Source organism: Vanellus vanellus (genome assembly GCF_965231255.1).
Source record: "Vanellus vanellus genome assembly, contig: HAP1_SCAFFOLD_39, whole genome shotgun sequence".
Lineage (NCBI taxonomy): Eukaryota > Metazoa > Chordata > Aves > Charadriiformes > Charadriidae > Vanellus > Vanellus vanellus.
The window spans coordinates 1,038,540-1,055,183 of NW_028126929.1; positions in this window are offsets into that span (position 1 = coordinate 1,038,540).

Below are 16,644 nucleotides of genomic sequence, written 5' to 3' on the forward strand. Positions count from 1 at the left end.
ACAATGCTCCATCTTCTTGGGATGCATCTGAGATTTCTCCCAGGCGTCTCCCGCAGTCATTTTTCCTGTGGTTTGGGTCCCTGTGATCCCGGGTAGCAACCCCAGACTCCTCCAGGGAAGATACCCGAGATGAATTTTCACCTTGGACAATGCTCCATCCTCTGGGATGCATCCGAGACTTGTCGCAGCTATGTCCCTGAGTCTTTTTTCTCGCGGTTTAGGGTTCTGTCATCCCAGGTAGCAACCCCAGACTCCTCCAGGGAAGACACCCAAGATGATTTTTCTCTCTTGACAGTCGTCCATCCTGCGGGATCTACCCAGAACTCCTCCCAGGCGTCTCCCGCAGACTTTTCTCCAGTGCTTTAGGGCCCTGTGATCCCGGGTAGCAACCCCAGACTCCTCAAGGGAAGATACCCTAGATGATTTTTCTCCTTGGACAATGCTCCATCTTCTGGGATGCATCTGAGATTCCTCCCAGGCGTCTCCCGCAGACATTTTTCCTGTGGTTTGGGTCCCTGTAATCCCGGGTAGCAACCCCAGCCTCCTCCAGGGAAGATACCCGACATGATTTTTCTCCTTGGACAATGCTCCATCCTCTGGGAAGCATCCGAGACTCCTTACAGGTATGTCCCTGAGTGTTTATTCCGGTGTTTTGGGGCTCTATGATCCCGGGTAGTGACCCCAGACTCCTCCAGGGAAGACACCCAAGATGATTTTTCTCTCTTGACAGTCGTCCATCCTGCGGGATCTACCCAGAACTCCTCCCAGGCTTCTCCCGCAGACTTTTCTCCAGTGCTTTAGGGCCCAGTGATCCCGGGTAGCAACCCCAGACTCCTCCAGGGAAGATAGCCGAGATGATTTTTCTCGTTGGACAATGCTCCATCGTCTGGGCTGCATCTGAGATTCCTCCCAGGCGTCTCCCGCAGACATTTTTCCTGTGGTTTGGGTCCATGTAATCCCAGATAGCAAACCCAGATTCCTCCAGGACAGATGCCCGGGATGATTTTTCTCCTCGGACAATACTCCATCCTCTGGGATGCATCCGAGACTCCTTGCAGGTATGTCCCTGAGTGTTTATTCCGGTGTTTTGGGGCCCTGTGATCCCGGGTAGCAACCCCAGACTCCTCCAGGGAAGATACCCGAGATGATTTTTCTCCTTGGACAATGCTCCATCCTCTGGGAAGCATCCGAGACTCCTTGCAGGTATGTCCCTGAGTGTTTATTCCGGTGTTTTGGGGCCCTGTGATCCCGGGTAGCAACCCCAGACTCCTCCAGGGAAGACACCCAAGATGATTTTTCTCTCTTGACAGTCGTCCATCCTGCGGGATCTACCCAGAACTCCTCCCAGGCTTCTCCCGCAGACTTTTCTCCAGTGCTTTAGGGCCCAGTGATCCCGGGTAGCAACCCCAGACTCCTCCAGGGAAGATACCCGAGATGATTTTTCTCCTTGGACAATGCTCCATCTTCTGGGATGCATCTGAGATTCCTCCCAGGCGTCTCCCGCAGACATTTTTCCTGTGGTTTGGGTCCCTGTCATCCCAGGCAGCAACCCCAGATTCCTCCAGGACAGATACCCGGGATGATTTTTCTCCTCGGACAATGCTCCATCCTCTGGGATGCATCCGAGACTTGTCGCAGCTATGTCCCCGAGTCTTTTTTCTCGCGGTTTAGGGTTCTGTCATCCCAGGTAGCAACCCCAGACTCCTCCAGGGAAGACACCCAATATGATTTTTCTCTCTTGACAGTGGTCCATCCTGCGGGATCTACCCAGAACTCCTCCCAGGCGTCTCCCGCAGAGTTTTCTCCAGTGCTTTAGGGCCCTGTGATCCCGGGTACCAACCCCAGACTCCTCCAGGGAAGATACCCGAGATGATTTTTCTCCTTGGACAATGCTCCATCTTCTTGGGATGCATCTGAGATTTCTCCCAGGCGTCTCCCGCAGTCATTTTTCCTGTGGTTTGGGTCCCTGTGATCCCGGGTAGCAACCCCAGACTCCTCCAGGGAAGATACCCGAGATGAATTTTCTCCTTGGACAATGCTCCATCCTCTGGGATGCATCCGAGACTTGTCGCAGCTATGTCCCCGAGTCTTTTTTCTCGCGATTTAGGGTTCTGTCATCACATGTAGCAACCCCAGACTCCTCTAGGGAAGATAACCGAGATGAATTTTCTCCTTGGATAAAGCTCCATCCTCTGGGATGCATCCGAGACTTGTCGCAGCTATGTCCCTGAGTCTTTTTTCTCGCGGTTTAGGGTTCTGTCATGCCAGGTAGCAACCCCAGACTCCTCCAGGGAAGACACCCAAGATGATTTTTCTCTCTTGACAGTGGTCCATCCTGCGGGATCTACCCAGAACTCCTCCCAGGCGTCTCCCGCAGAGTTTTCTCCAGTGCTTTAGGGCCCTGTGATCCCAGGTAGCAACCCCAGACTGCTCCAGGGAAGATACCCGAGATGATTTTTCCCCTTGGACAATGCTCCATCTTCTGGGATGCATCTGAGATTCCTCCCAGGGGTCTCCCGCAGACATTTTTCCTGTGGTTTGTGTCCCTGTAATCCCGGGTAGCAACCCCAGACTCTTCCAGGGAAGACACCCGAGATGATTTTTCTCCTTGGACAATGCTCCATCCTCTGGGAAGCATCCGAGACTCCTTACACGTATGTCCCTGAGTGTTTATTCCGGTGTTTAGGGGCTCTATGTTCCCGGGTAGTGACCCCAGACTCCTCCAGGGAAGATGCCCAAGATGATTTTTCTCCTTGGACAATGCTCCATCTTCTGGGATGCATCTGAGATTCCTCCCAGCCGTCTCCCGCAGACATTTTTCCTGTGGTTTGGGTCCCTGTGATCCCGGGTAGCAACCCCAGACTCCTCCAGGGAAGATACCCGAGATGATTTTTCTCCTTGGACAATGCTCCATCCTCTGGGAAGCATCCGAGACTCCTTGCAGGTTTGTCCCTGAGTGTTTATTCCGGTGTTTTGGGGACCTGTGATCCCGGGTAGCAACCCCAGACTCCTCCAGGGAAGATACCCGAGATGATTTTTCTCCTTGGACAATGCTCCATCTTCTGGGATGCATCTGAGATTCCTCCCAGGCGTCTCCCACAGACATTTTTCCTGTGGTTTAGGTCCATGTAATCCCGGGTAGGAACCCCAGACTCCTCCAGGAAATATACCCGGGATGATTTTTCTCCTCGGACAATGCTCCATCCTCTGGGATGCATCCGAGACTTGTCGCAGCTATGTCCCCGAGTCTTTTTTCTCGCGGTTTAGGGTTCTGTCATGCCAGGTGGCAACCCCAGACTCCTCCAGGGAAGACACCCAATATGATTTTTCTCTCTTGACAGTGTTCCATCCTGCGCGATCTACCCAGAACTCCTCCCAGGCGTCTCCCGCAGAGTTTTCCCCAGTGCTTTAGGGCCCTGTGATCCCGGGTAGCAACCCCAGACTCCTCCAGGGAAGATGCCCGAGATGATTTTTCTCCTTGGACAATGCTCCATCATCTGGGATGCATCTGAGATTCCTCCCAGGCGTCTCCCGCAGGCATTTTTCCTGTGGTTTGGGTCCCTGTGATCCCGGGTAGCAACCCCAGATTCCTCCAGGACAGATACCCGGGATGATTTTTCTCCTCGGACAATGCTCCATCCTCTGGGATGCATCCGAGACTTGTCGCAGCTATGTCCCCGAGTCTTTTTTCTCGCGGTTTAGGGTTCTGTCATCCCAGGTAGCAACCCCAGACTCCTCCAGGGAAGACACCCAAGATGATTTTTCTCTCTGAACAGTCATCCATCCTGCGGGATCTACCCAGAACTCCTCCCAGGCGTCTTCTGCAGAGTTTTCTCCAGTGCTTTAGGGCCCTGTGATCCCGGGTAGCAACCCCAGACTCCTCCAGGGAAGATACCCTAGATGAATTTTCTCCTTGGACAAAGCTCCATCCTCTGGGATGCATCCGAGACTTGTCATAGCTATGTCCCTGAGTGTTTATTCCGGTGTTTTGGGGCCCTGTGATCCGGGGTAGCAACCCCAGACTCCTCCAGGGAAGATGCCCGAGATGATTTTTCTCTTTGGACAATGCTCCATCTTCTGGAATGCATCTGAGATTCCTCCAAGCGTCTCCCGCAGGCATTTTTCCTGTGGTTTGGGTCCTCGTGATCCCGGGTAGCAACCCCAGACTCCTCCAGGAAAGATGCCCGAGATGATTTTTCTCCTTGGACAATGCTCCATCTTCTGGGATGCATCTGAGATTCCTCCCACGGCGTCTCCCGCAGACATTTTTCCTGTGGTTTGGGTCCATGTAATCCCAGATAGCAACCCCAGATTCCTCCAGGACAGATATCCGGGATGATTTTTCTCCTCGGACAATGCTCCATCTTCTGGGATGCATCCGAGACTTGTCGCAGCTCTGTCCCCGAGTCTTTTTTCTCGCGGTTTAGGGTTCTGTCATGCCAGGTGGCAACCCCAGACTCCTCCAGGGAAGACACCCAATATGATTTTTCTCTCTTGACAGTGTTCCATCCTGCGGGATCTACCCAGAACTCCTCCCAGTCGTCTCCCGCAGAGTTTTCTCCAGTGCTTTAGGGCCATGTGATCCAGGGTAGCAACACCAGACTCCTCCAGGGAAGATACCCGAGATGATTTTTCTCCTTGGACAATGCTCCATCTTCTCGGATGCATCTGAGATTCATCCCAGGCGTCTCCCGCAGACATTTTTCCTGTGGTTTGGGTCCCTGTAATCCCGGGTAGCGACCCCAGCCTCCTCCAGGGAAGATACCCGACATGATTTTTCTCCTTGGACAATGCTCCATCCTCTGGGAAGCATCCGAGACTCCTTGCAGGTGTGTCCCTGAGTGTTTATTCCGGTGTTTTGGGGCCCTGTGATCCCGGGTAGCAACCCCAGACTCCTCTACGGAAGATGCCGAGATGATTTTTCTCCTTGGACAATGCTCCATCTTCTGGGATGCATTTGAGATTCCTCCCAGGCGTCTCCCGCAGACATTTTTCCTGTGGTTTGGGTCCCTGTAATCCCGGGTAGCAACCGCAGACTCCTCCAGGGAAGATACCCAATATGATTTTTCTCCTTGGACAAAGCTCCATCCTCTGGGATGCATCCGAGACTTGTCGCAGCTATGTCCCGGAGTCTTTTTTCTCGCGGTTTAGGGTTCTGTCATCCCAGGTAGCAACCCCAGACCTCTCCAGGGAAGACACCCAATATGATTTTTCTCTCTTGACAGTGGTCAGTCCTGCGGGATCTACCCAGAACTCCTCCCAGGCGTCTCCCGCAGAATTTTCTCCAGTGCTTTAGGGCCCTGTGATCCCGGGTAGCAAGCCCAGACTCCTCCAGGGAAGATACCCGAGATTATTTTTCTCCTTGGACAATGCTCCATCTTCTGGGATGCATCTGAGATTCCTCCCAGGCGTCTCCCACAGACATTTTTCCTGTGGTTTGGGTCCATCTAATCCCAGATAGCAACCCCAGATTCCTCCAGGACATATACCCGGGATGATTTTTCTCCTCGGACAATGCTCCATCCTCTGGGATTCATCCGAGACTTGTCGCAGCTATGTCCCCGAGTCTTTTTTCTCGCGGTTTAGGGTTCTGTCATCCCAGGTAGCAACCCCAGACTCCTCCAGGGAAGACACCCAATATGATTTTTCTCTCTTGACAGTGGTCCATCCTGCGGGATCTACCCAGAACTCCTCCCAGGCGTCTCCCGCAGAGTTTTCTCCAGTGCTTTAGGGCCCTGTGATCCCGGGTAGCAACCCCAGACTCCTCCAGGGAAGATACCCGAGATGAATTTTCTCCTTGGACAAAGCTCCATCCTCTGGGATGCATCCGAGACTTGTCACAGCTATGTCCCTGAGTGTTTATTCCGGTGTTTTGGGGCCCTGTGATCCCGGGTAGCAACCCCAGACTCCTCCAGGGAAGACGCCCGAGATGATTTTTCTCCTTGGACAATGCTCCATCCTCTGGGAAGCATCCGAGACTCCTTGCAGGTATGTCCCTGAGTGTTTATTCCGGTGTTTTGGGGCCCTGTGATCCCCGGTAGCTACCCCAGACTCCTCCAGGGAAGATACCCAAGATGATTTTTCTCCTTGGACAATTCACCATCCTCTGGGATGCATCTGAGATTCCTCCCAGGCTTCTCCCGCAGACATTTTTCCTGTGGTTTGGGTCCATGTAATCCCAGATAGCAACCCCAGATTCCTCCAGGACAGATGCCCGGGATGATTTTTCTCCTCGGACAATACTCCATCCTCTGGGATGCATCCGAGACTCCTTGCAGGTATGTCCCTGAGTGTTTTTTCCGGTGTTTTGGGGCCCTGTGATCCCGGGTAGCAACCCCAGACTCCTTCAGGGAAGATACCCGAGATGATTTTTCTCCTTGGACAATGCTCCATCCTCTGGGAAGCATCCGAGACTCCTTGCAGGTATGTCCCTGAGTGTTTATTCCAGTGTTTTGGGGCCCTGTGATCCCGGGTAGCAACCCCAGACTCCTCCAGGGAAGATACCCGAGATGATTTTTCTCCTTGGACAATGCTCCATCTTCTGGGATGCATCTGAGAGTCCTCTCAGGCGTATCCCGCAGGCATTTTTCCTGTGGTTTGGGTCCCTGTAATCCCGGTAGCAACCACAGACTCCTCCAGGGAAGATACCCGAGATGATTTTTCTCCTTGGACAAAGCTCCATCTTCTGGGATGCATCTGAGATTCCTCCCAGGCGTCTCCCGCAGGCATTTTTCCTGTGGTTTGGGTCCCTGTAATCCCGGGTAGCAACCCCAGACTCCTCCAGGGAAGATACCCGAGATGATTTTTCTCCTTGGACAATGCTCCATCTTCTCGGATGCATCTGAGATTCCTCGCAGGCGTCTCCCGCAGACATTTTTCCTGTGGTTTAGGTCCATGTAAACCCGGGTAGGAACCCCAGACTCCTCCAGGAAATATACCCGGGATGATTTTTCTCCTTGGACAATGCTCCATCCTCTGGGATGCATCCGAGACTTGTCGCAGCTATGTCCCTGAGTCTTTTTTCTCGAGGTTTATGGTTCTGTCATCCCAGGTAGCAACCCCAGACTCCTCCTGGGAAGACACCCGATATGATTTTTCTCTCTTGACAGTGGTCCATCCTGCGGGATCTACCCAGAACTCCTCCCAGGCGTCTCCCGCAGAGTTTTCTCCAGTGCTTTAGGGCCCTGTGATCCCGGGTAGCAACCCCAGATTCCTCCAGGGAAGATACCCGAGATGATTTTTCTCCTTGGACAATGCTCTATACTCTGGGATGCATCCGAGACTTGTCGCAGCTATGTCCCCGAGTCTTTTTTCTCGCGGTTTAGGGTTCTGTCATCCCAGGTAGCAACCCCAGACTCCTCCAGGGAAGATACCCGAGATGATTTTTCTCCTTGGACAATGCTCTATACTCTGGGATGCATCCGAGACTTGTCGCAGCTATGTCCCCGAGTCTTTTTTCTCGCGGTTTAGGGTTCTGTCATCCCAGGTAGCAACCCCAGACTCCTCCAGGGAAGACACCCGATATGATTTTTCTCTCTTGACAGTGGTCCATCCTGCGGGATCTACCCAGAACTCCTCCCAGGCGTCTCCCGCAGAGTTTTCTCCAGTGCTTTAGGGCCCTGTGATCCCGGGTAGCAACCCCAGACTCCTCCAGGGAAGATACCCGAGATGATTTTTCTCCTTGGACAATGCTCGATCTTCTGGGATGCATCTGAGATTCCTCCCAGGCGTCTCCCGCAGACATTTTTCCTGTGGTTTGGGTCCCTGTAATCCCGGTTAGCCACCCCAGACTCCTCCAGGGAAGATACCCGAGATGATTTTTCTCCTTGGACAATGCTCCATCTTCTGGGATGCATGTGAGATTCCTCCCAGGCGTATCCCACAGACATTTTTCCTGTGGTTTGGGTCCCTGTAATCTCGGGTAGCAACCCCAGACTCCTCCAGGGAAGATACCCGAGATGATTTTTCTCCTTGGACAATGCTCCATCTTCTGGGATGCATCTGAGATTCCTCCCAGGCGTCTCCCGCAGACATTTTTCCTGTGGGTTTGGTCCCTGTCATCCCGGGTAGCAACCCCAGATTCCTCCAGGACAGATACCCGAGATGATTTTTCTCCTCGGACAATGCTCCATCCTCTGGGATGCATCCGAGACTTGTCGCAGCTATGTCCCCGAGTCTTTTTTCTCGCGGTTTAGGGTTCTGTCATCCCAGGTAGCAACCCCAGACTCCTCCAGGGAAGACACCCAATATGATTTTTCTCTCTTGACAGTGGTCCATCCTGCGGGATCTACCCAGAACTCCTCCCAGGCGTCTCCCGCAGAGTTTTCTCCAGTGCTTTAGGGCCCTGTGATCCCGGGTAGCAACCCCAGACTCCTCCAGGGAAGATACCCGAGATGATTTTTCTCCTTGGACAATGCTCCATCTTCTGGGACGCATCTGAGATTTCTCCCAGGCCTCTCCCGCAGACATTTTTCCTGTGGTTTTGGTCCCTGTTATCCCGGGTAGCAACCCCAGACTCCTCCAGGGAAGATACCCGAGATGATTTTTCTCCTTGGACAATGCTCCATCTTCTGGGATGCATCTGAGATTCCTCCCAGGCGTCTCCCGCAGACATTTTTCCTGTGGTTTGCGTCCCTGTAATCCCGGGTAGCAACCCCAGACTCCTCCAGGGAAGATACCCGAGATGATTTTTCTCCTTGGACAATGCTCCATCCTCTGGGAAGCATCCGAGACTCCTTGCAGGTATGTCCCTGAGTGTTTATTCCGGTGTTTTGGGGCCCTGTGATCCCGGGTAGCAACCCCAGACTCCTTCAGGGAAGATACCCGAGATGATTTTTCTCCTTGGACAATGCTCCATCCTCTGGGAAGCATACGAGACTCCTTGCAGGTATGTCCCTGAGTGGTTATTCCGGTGTTTTGGGGCCCTGTGATCCCGGGTAGCAACCCCAGACTCCTCCAGGGAAGATACCCGAGATGATTTTTCTCCTTGGACAATGCTCCATCTTCTGGGATGCATCTGAGAGTCCTCCCAGGCGTCTCCCGCAGACATTTTTCCTGTGGTTTAGGTCGATGTAATCCCGGGTAGGAACCCCAGATTCCTCCAGGAAATATACCCGGGATGATTTTTCTCCTTGGACAATGCTCCATCCTCTGGGATGCATCCGAGACTTGTCGCAGCTATGTCCCTGAGTCTTTTTTCTCGCGGTTTAGGGTTCTGTCATCCCAGGTAGCAACCCCAGACTCCTCCAGGGAAGACACCCGATATGATTTTTCTCTCTTGACAGTGGTCCATCCTGCGGGATCTACCCAGAACTCCTCCCAGGCGTCTCCCGCAGAGTTTTCTCCAGTGCTTTAGGGCCCTGTGATCCCGGGTAGCAACCCCAGACTCCTCCAGGGAAGATACCCGATATGATGTTTCTGCTTTGACAATGCTCCTTCCTATGGGAAGCATCCGAGACTCCTTGCAGGTATGTCCCTGAGTGTTTATTCCGGTGTTTTGGGGCCCTGTGATCCCGGGTAGCCACCCCAGACTCCTCCAGGGAAGATACCCGAGATGATTTTTCTCCTTGGACAATGCTCCATCTTCTGGGATGCATCTGAGATTCCTCCCACGCGTCTCCCGCAGACATTTTTCCTATGGTTTGGATCCATCTAATCCCAGATAGCAACCCCAGATTCCTCCAGGACAGATACCCGGGATGATTTTTCTCCTTGGACAAAGCTCCATCCTCTGGGATGCATCTGAGACTTGTCGCAGCTATGTCCCCGAGTCTTTTTTCTCGCGGTTTAGGGTTCTGTCATCCCAGGTAGCAACCCCAGACTCCGCCAGGGAAGACACCCAATATGATTTTTCTCTCTTGACAGTGGTCCATCCTGCGGGATCTACCCAGAACTCCTCCCAGGCGTCTCCCGCAGAGTTTTCTCCAGTGCTTTAGGGCCCTGTGATTCCGGGTAGCAACCCCAGACTCCTCCAGGGAAGATACCCGAGATGATTTTGCTCCTTGGACAATGCTCCATCTTCTGGGACGCATCTGAGATTCCTCCCAGGCGTCTCCCAGAGACATTTTTCCTGTGGTTTGGGTCCCTGTAATCCCGGGTAGCAACCCCAGACTCCTCCAGGGAAGATACCCGAGATGAATTCTCTCCTTGGACAAAGCTCCATTCTCTGGGATGCATCCGAGACTTGTCGCAGCTATGTCCCCGAGTCTTTTTTCTCGCGGTTTAGGGTTCTGTCATCCTAGGTAGCAACCCCAGACTCCTCCAGGGAAGATACCCGAGATGATTTTTCTCCTTGGACAATGTTCCATCTTCTGGGATGCATCTGAGATTCCTCCCAGGCGTCTCCTGCAGACATTTTTCCTGTGGTTTTGGTCCCTGTAATCCCGGGTAGCAACCCCAGACTCCTCCAGGGAAGATACCCGAGATGATTTTTCTCCTTGGACAATGCTATATCCTCTGGGAAGCATCCGAGACTCCTTGCAGGTATGTCCCTGAGTGTTTATTCCGGTGTTTTGGGGCCCTGTGATCCCGGGTAGCAACCCCAGACTCCTCCAGGGAAGATACCCGAGATGATTTTTCTCCTTGGACAATGCTCCATCTTCTGGGATGCATCTGAGATTCCTCCCAGGCGTCCCCCGCCGACATTTTTCCTGTGGTTTGGGTCCCTGTTATCCCGGGTAGCAACCCCAGACTCCACCAGGAAAGATACCCGGGATGATTTTTCTCCTTGGACAAAGCTCCTTCCTCTGGGATGCATCCGAGACTTGTCGCAGCTATGTCCCTGACTCTTTTTTCTCGCGGTTTAGGGTTCTTTCATGCCAGGTAGGAACCCCAGACTCCTCCAGGGAAGACACCCAAGATGATTTTTCTCTCTTGACAGTGGTCCATCCTGCGGGATCTACCCAGAACTCCTCCCAGGCGTCTCCCGCAGAGTTTTCTCCAGTGCTTTAGGCCTTGTGATCCCGGGTAGCAATCCCAGACTCCTCCAGGGAAGATACCCGAGATGATTTTTCTCCTTGGACAATGCTCAATCCTCTGGGAAGCATCCGAGACTCCTTGCAGGTATGTCCCTGAGTGTTTATTCCGGTGTTTTGGGGCCCTGTGATCCCGGGTAGCAAACCCAGACTCCTCCAGGGAAGACACCCGAGATGAATTCTCTCCTTGGACAAAGCTCCATACTCCGGGATGCATCCAAGACTTGTCGCAGCTATGTCCCTGAGTCTTTATTCTCGCGGTTTAGGGTTCTGTCATCCCAGGTAGCAACCCCAGACTCCTCCAGGGAAGATACCCGAGATGATTTTTCTCCTTGGACAACGCTCCATCTTCTCGGATGCATCTGAGATTCCTCCCAGGCGTCTCCCGCAGACATTTTTCCTGTGGTTTAGGGCCATGTAATCCCGGGTAGGAACCCCAGACTCCTCCAGGGAAGATACCCGAGATGATTTTTCTCCTTGGACAATGCTCTATACTCTGGGATGCATCCGAGACTTGTCGCAGCTATGTCCCCGAGTCTCTTTTCTCGCGGTTTAGGGTTCTGTCATGCCAGGTAGCAACCCCAGACTCCTCCAGGGAAGACACCCGATATGATTTTTCTCTCTTGACAGTGGTCCATCCTGCGGGATCTACCCAGAACTCCTCCCAGGCGTCTCCCGCAGAGTTTTCTCCAGTGCTTTAGGGCCCTGTGATCCCGGGTAGCAACCCCAGACTCCTCCAGGGAAGATACCCGAGATGATTTTTCTCCTTGGACAATGCTCCATCTTCTGGGATGCATCTGAGATTCCTCCCAGGCGTCTCCCGCAGACATTTTTCCTGTGGTTTGGGTCCCTGTAATCCCGGGTAGCAACCCCAGACTCCTCCAGGGAAGATACCCGAGATGATTTTTCTCCTTGGACAATGCTCCATCTTCTGGGATGCATCTGAGATTCCTCCCAGGCGTCTCCCGCAGACACTTTTCCTGTGGTTTGTGTCCCTGTGATCCCGGGTAGCAACCCCAGACTCCTCCAGGGAAGATACCCAAGATGATTTTTCTCCTTGGAAAAAGCTCCATCCTCTGGTAAGCATCCGAGTCTCCTTGCAGGTATGTCCCTGAGTGTTTATTCCGGTGTTTTGGGGCCCTGTGATCCCGGGTAGCAACCCCAGACTCCTCCAGGGAAGATACCCGAGATGACTTTTCTCCTTGGACAATGCTCCATCTTCTGGGATGCATCTGAGATTCCTCCCACGCGTCTCCCGCAGACATTTTTCCTGTGGTTTGGGTCCATGTAATCCCAGATAGCAACCCCAGATTCCTCCAGGACAGATACCCGAGATGATTTTTCTCCTCGGACAATGCTCCATCCTCTGGGATGCATCCGAGACTTGTCGCAGCTATGTCCCCGCGTCTTTTTTCTCGCGGTTTAGGGTTCTGTCATCCCAGGTAGCAACCCCAGACTCCTCCAGGGAAGACACCCAATATGATTTTTCTCTCTTGACAGTGGTCCATCCTGCGGGATCTACCCAGAACTCCTCCCAGGCGTCTCCCGCAGAGTTTTCTCCAGTGCTTTAGGGCCCTGTGATCCCGGGTAGCAACCCCAGACTCCTCCAGGGAAGATACCTGAGATGATTTTTCTCTTGGACAATGCTCCATCTTCTGGGATGCGTCTGAGATTTCTCCCAGGCGTCTCCCGCAGACATTTTTCCTGTGGTTTGGGTCCCTGTGATCCCGGGTAGCAACCCCAGACTCCTCCAGGGAAGATACCCGAGATGATTTTTCTCCTTGGACAATGCTCCATCGTCTGGGATGCATCTGGGATTTCTCCCAGGCGTCTCCCGCAGACATTTTTCCTGTGGTTTGGGTCCCTGTAATCCCGGGTAGCAACCCCAGACTCCTCCAGGGAAGATACCCGAGATGAATTTTCTCCTTGGACAAAGCTCCATCCTCTGGGATGCATGCGAGACTTGTCGCAGCTATGTCCCTGAGTCTTTATTCTCGCGGTTTAGGGTTCTGTCATCCCAGGTAGCAACCCCAGACTCCTCCAGGGAAGACACCCAAGATGATTTTTCTCTCTTGAGAGTCGTCCATCCTGCGGGATCTACCCAGAACTCCTCCCAGGCGTCTCCCGCAGACTTTTCTCCAGTGCTTTAGGGCCCTGTGATCCCGGGTAGCAACCCCAGACTCCTCCAGGGAAGATACCCGAGATGATTTTTCTCTTGGACAATGCTCCATCTTCTGGGATGCATCTGGGATTTCTCCCAGGCGTCTCCCGCAGACATTTTTCCTGTGGTTTGGGTCCCTGTAATCCCGGGTATGAACCCCAGACTCCTCCAGGGAAGATACCCGAGATGATTTTTCTCCTTGGACAATGCTCCATCCTCTGGGAAGCATCCGAGACTACTTGCAGGTATGTCCCTGAGTATTTATTCCGGTGGTTTGCGTCCCTGTAATCCCGGGTAGCAACCCCAGACTCCTCCAGGGAAGATACCCGAGATGAATTTTCTCCTTGGACAATGCTCCATCTTCTGGGATGCATCTGAGATTCCTCCCAGGCGTCTCCCGCAGACATTTTTCCTGTGGTTTGGGTCCCTGTAATCCCGGGTAGCAACCCCAGACTCCTCCAGGGAAGATACCCGAGATGATTTTTCTCCTTGGACAATGCTCCATCCTCTGGGAAGCATCCGAGACTACTTGCAGGTATGTCCCTGAGTGTTTATTCCGGTGTTCTGGGGCCCTGTGATCCTGGGTAGCAACCCCAGACTCCTCCAGGGAAGATACCCGAGATGATTTTTCTCCTTGGACAATGCTCCATCTTCTGGGATGCATCTGAGATTCCTCCCAGGCGTCTCCCGCAGACATTTTCCTGTGGTTTGGGTCCATGTAATCCCAGATAGCAACCCCAGATTCCTCCAGGACAGATGCCCGGGATGATTTTTCTCCTTGGACAATGCTCCATCCTCTGGGATGCATCCAAGACTTGTCGCAGCTATGTCCCCGAGTCTTTTTTCTCGCGGTTTAGGGTTCTGTCATGCCAGGTAGCAACCCCAGACTCCTCCAGGGAAGACACCCGATATGATTTTTCTCTCTTGACAGTGGTCCATCCTGCGGGATCTACCCAGAACTCCTCCCAGGCGTCTCCCGCAGAGTTTTCTCCAGTGCTTTAGGGCCCTGTGATCCCGGGTAGCAACCCCAGACTCCTCCAGGGAAGATACCCGAGATGATTTTTCTCCTTGGACAATGCTCCATCTTCTGGGATGCATCTGAGATTTCTCCCAGGCGTCTCCCGCAGACATTTTTCCTGTGGTTTGCGTCCCTGTAATCCCGGGTAGCAACCCCAGACTCCTCCAGGGAAGATACCCGAGATGATTTTTCTCCTTGGACAATGCTCCATCCTCTGGGATGCGTCCGAGACTTGTCGCAGCTATGTCCCCGAGTCTTTTTTCTCGCGGTTTAGGGTTCTGTCATGCCAGGTAAGAACCCCAGACTCCTCCAGGGAAGACACCCAAGATGATTTTTCTCTCTTGACAGTGGTCCATCCTGCGGGATCTACCCAGAACTCCTCCCAGGCGTCTCCCGCAGAGTTTTCTCCAGTGCTTTAGGGCCCTGTGATCCCGGGTACCAACCCCAGACTCCTCCAGCGAAGATACCCGAGATGATTTTTCTCCTTGGACAATGCTCCATCTTCTGGGTGCATCTGAGATTTCTCCCAGGCGTCTCCCGCAGACATTTTTCCTGTGGTTTGGGTCCCTGTCATCGCGGGTAGCAACCCCAGATTCCTCCAGGACAGATACCCGGGATGAATTTTCTCCTCGGACAATGCTCCATCCTCTGGGATGCATCCGAGACTTGTCGCAGCTATGTTCCTGAGTCTTTTTTCTCGCGGTTTAGGGTTCTGTCATCCCAGGTAGCAACCTCAGACTCCTCCAGGGAAGATACCCGAGATGATTTTTCTCCTTGGACAATGCTCCATCTTCTGGGATGCATCTGAGATTCCTCCCAGGCGTCTCCCGCAGACATTTTTCCTGTGGTTTGTGTTCCTGTAATCCCGGGTAGCAACCCCAGACTCCTCCAGGGAAGATACCCGAGATGATTTTTCTCCTTGGACAATGCTCCATCCTCTAGGAAGCATCCAAGACTCCTTGCAGGTATGTCCCTGAGTGTTTATTCCGGTGTTTTGGGGCCCTGTGATCCCGGGTAGCAACCCCAGACTGCTCCAGGGAAGATACCCGAGATGTTTTTTCTCCTTGGACAATGCTCCATCGTCTGGGCTGCATCTGAGATTCCTCCCAGGCGTCTCCCGCAGACATTTTTCCTGTGGTTTGGGTCCATGTAATCCCAGATAGCAAACCCAGATTCCTCCAGGACAGATGCCCGGGATGATTTTTCTCCTCGGACAATACTCCATCATCTGGGATGCATCCGAGAATCCTTGCAGGTATGTCCCTGAGTGTTTATTCCGGTGTTTTGGGGCCCTGTGATCCCGGGTAGCAACCCCAGACTCCTCCAGGGAAGATACCCGAGATGATTTTTCTCCTTGGACAATGCTCCGTCCTCTGGGAAGCATCCGAGACTCCTTGCACGTATGTCCCTGAGTGTTTATTCCGGTGTTTTGGGGCCCTGTGATCCCGGGTAGCAACACCAGACTCCTCCAGGGAAGACACCCAAGATGATTTTTCTCTCTTGACAGTCGTCCATCCTGCGGGATCTACCCAGAACTCCTCCCAGGCTTCTCCCGCAGACTTTTCTCCAGTGCTTTAGGGCCCAGTGATCCCGGGTAGCAACCCCAGACTCCTCCAGGGAAGATACCCGAGATGATTTTTCTCCTTGGACAATGCTCCATCTTCTGGGATGCATCTGAGATTCCTCCCAGGCGTCTCCCGCAGACATTTTTCCTGTGGTTTTGGTCCCTGTGATCCCGGATAGCAACCCCAGACTCCTCCAGGGAAGATACCCGAGATGATTTTTCTCCTTGGACAATGCTCCATCGTCTGGGATGCATCTGAGATTTCTCCCAGGCGTCTCCCGCAGACATTTTTCCTGTGGTTTGGGTCCCTGTGATCCCGGGTAGCAACCCCAGACTCCTCCAGGGAAGATACCCGAGATGAATTTTCTCCTTGGACAATGCTCCATCCTCTGGGATGCATCCGAGACTTGTCGCAGCTATGTCCCCGAGTCTCTTTTCTCGCGGTTTAGGGTTCTGTCATGCCAGGTAGCAACCCCAGACTCCTCCAGGGAAGACACCCAAGATGATTTTTCTCTCTTGACAGTCGTCCATCCTGCGGGATCTACCCAGAACTCCTCCCAGGCGTCTCCCGCACACTTTTCTCCAGTGCTTTAGGGCCCTGTGATCCCGGGTACCAACCCCAGACTCCTCCAGGGAAGATACCCGAGGTGATTTTTCTCCTTGGACAATGCTCCATCTTCTGGGATGCATCTGAGATTCATCCCAGGCGTCTCCCGCAGACATTTTTCCTGTGGTTTGGGTCCCTGTAATCCCGGGTAGCAACCCCAGACTCCTCCAGGGAAGATACCCGAGATGAATTTTCTCCTTGGACAATCCTCCATCCTCTGGGATGCATCTGAGATTCCTCCCAGGCGTCTCCCGCAGACATTTTTCCTGTGGTTTGGGTCCCTGTAATCCCGGGTAGCAACCCCAGACTCCTCCAGGGAAG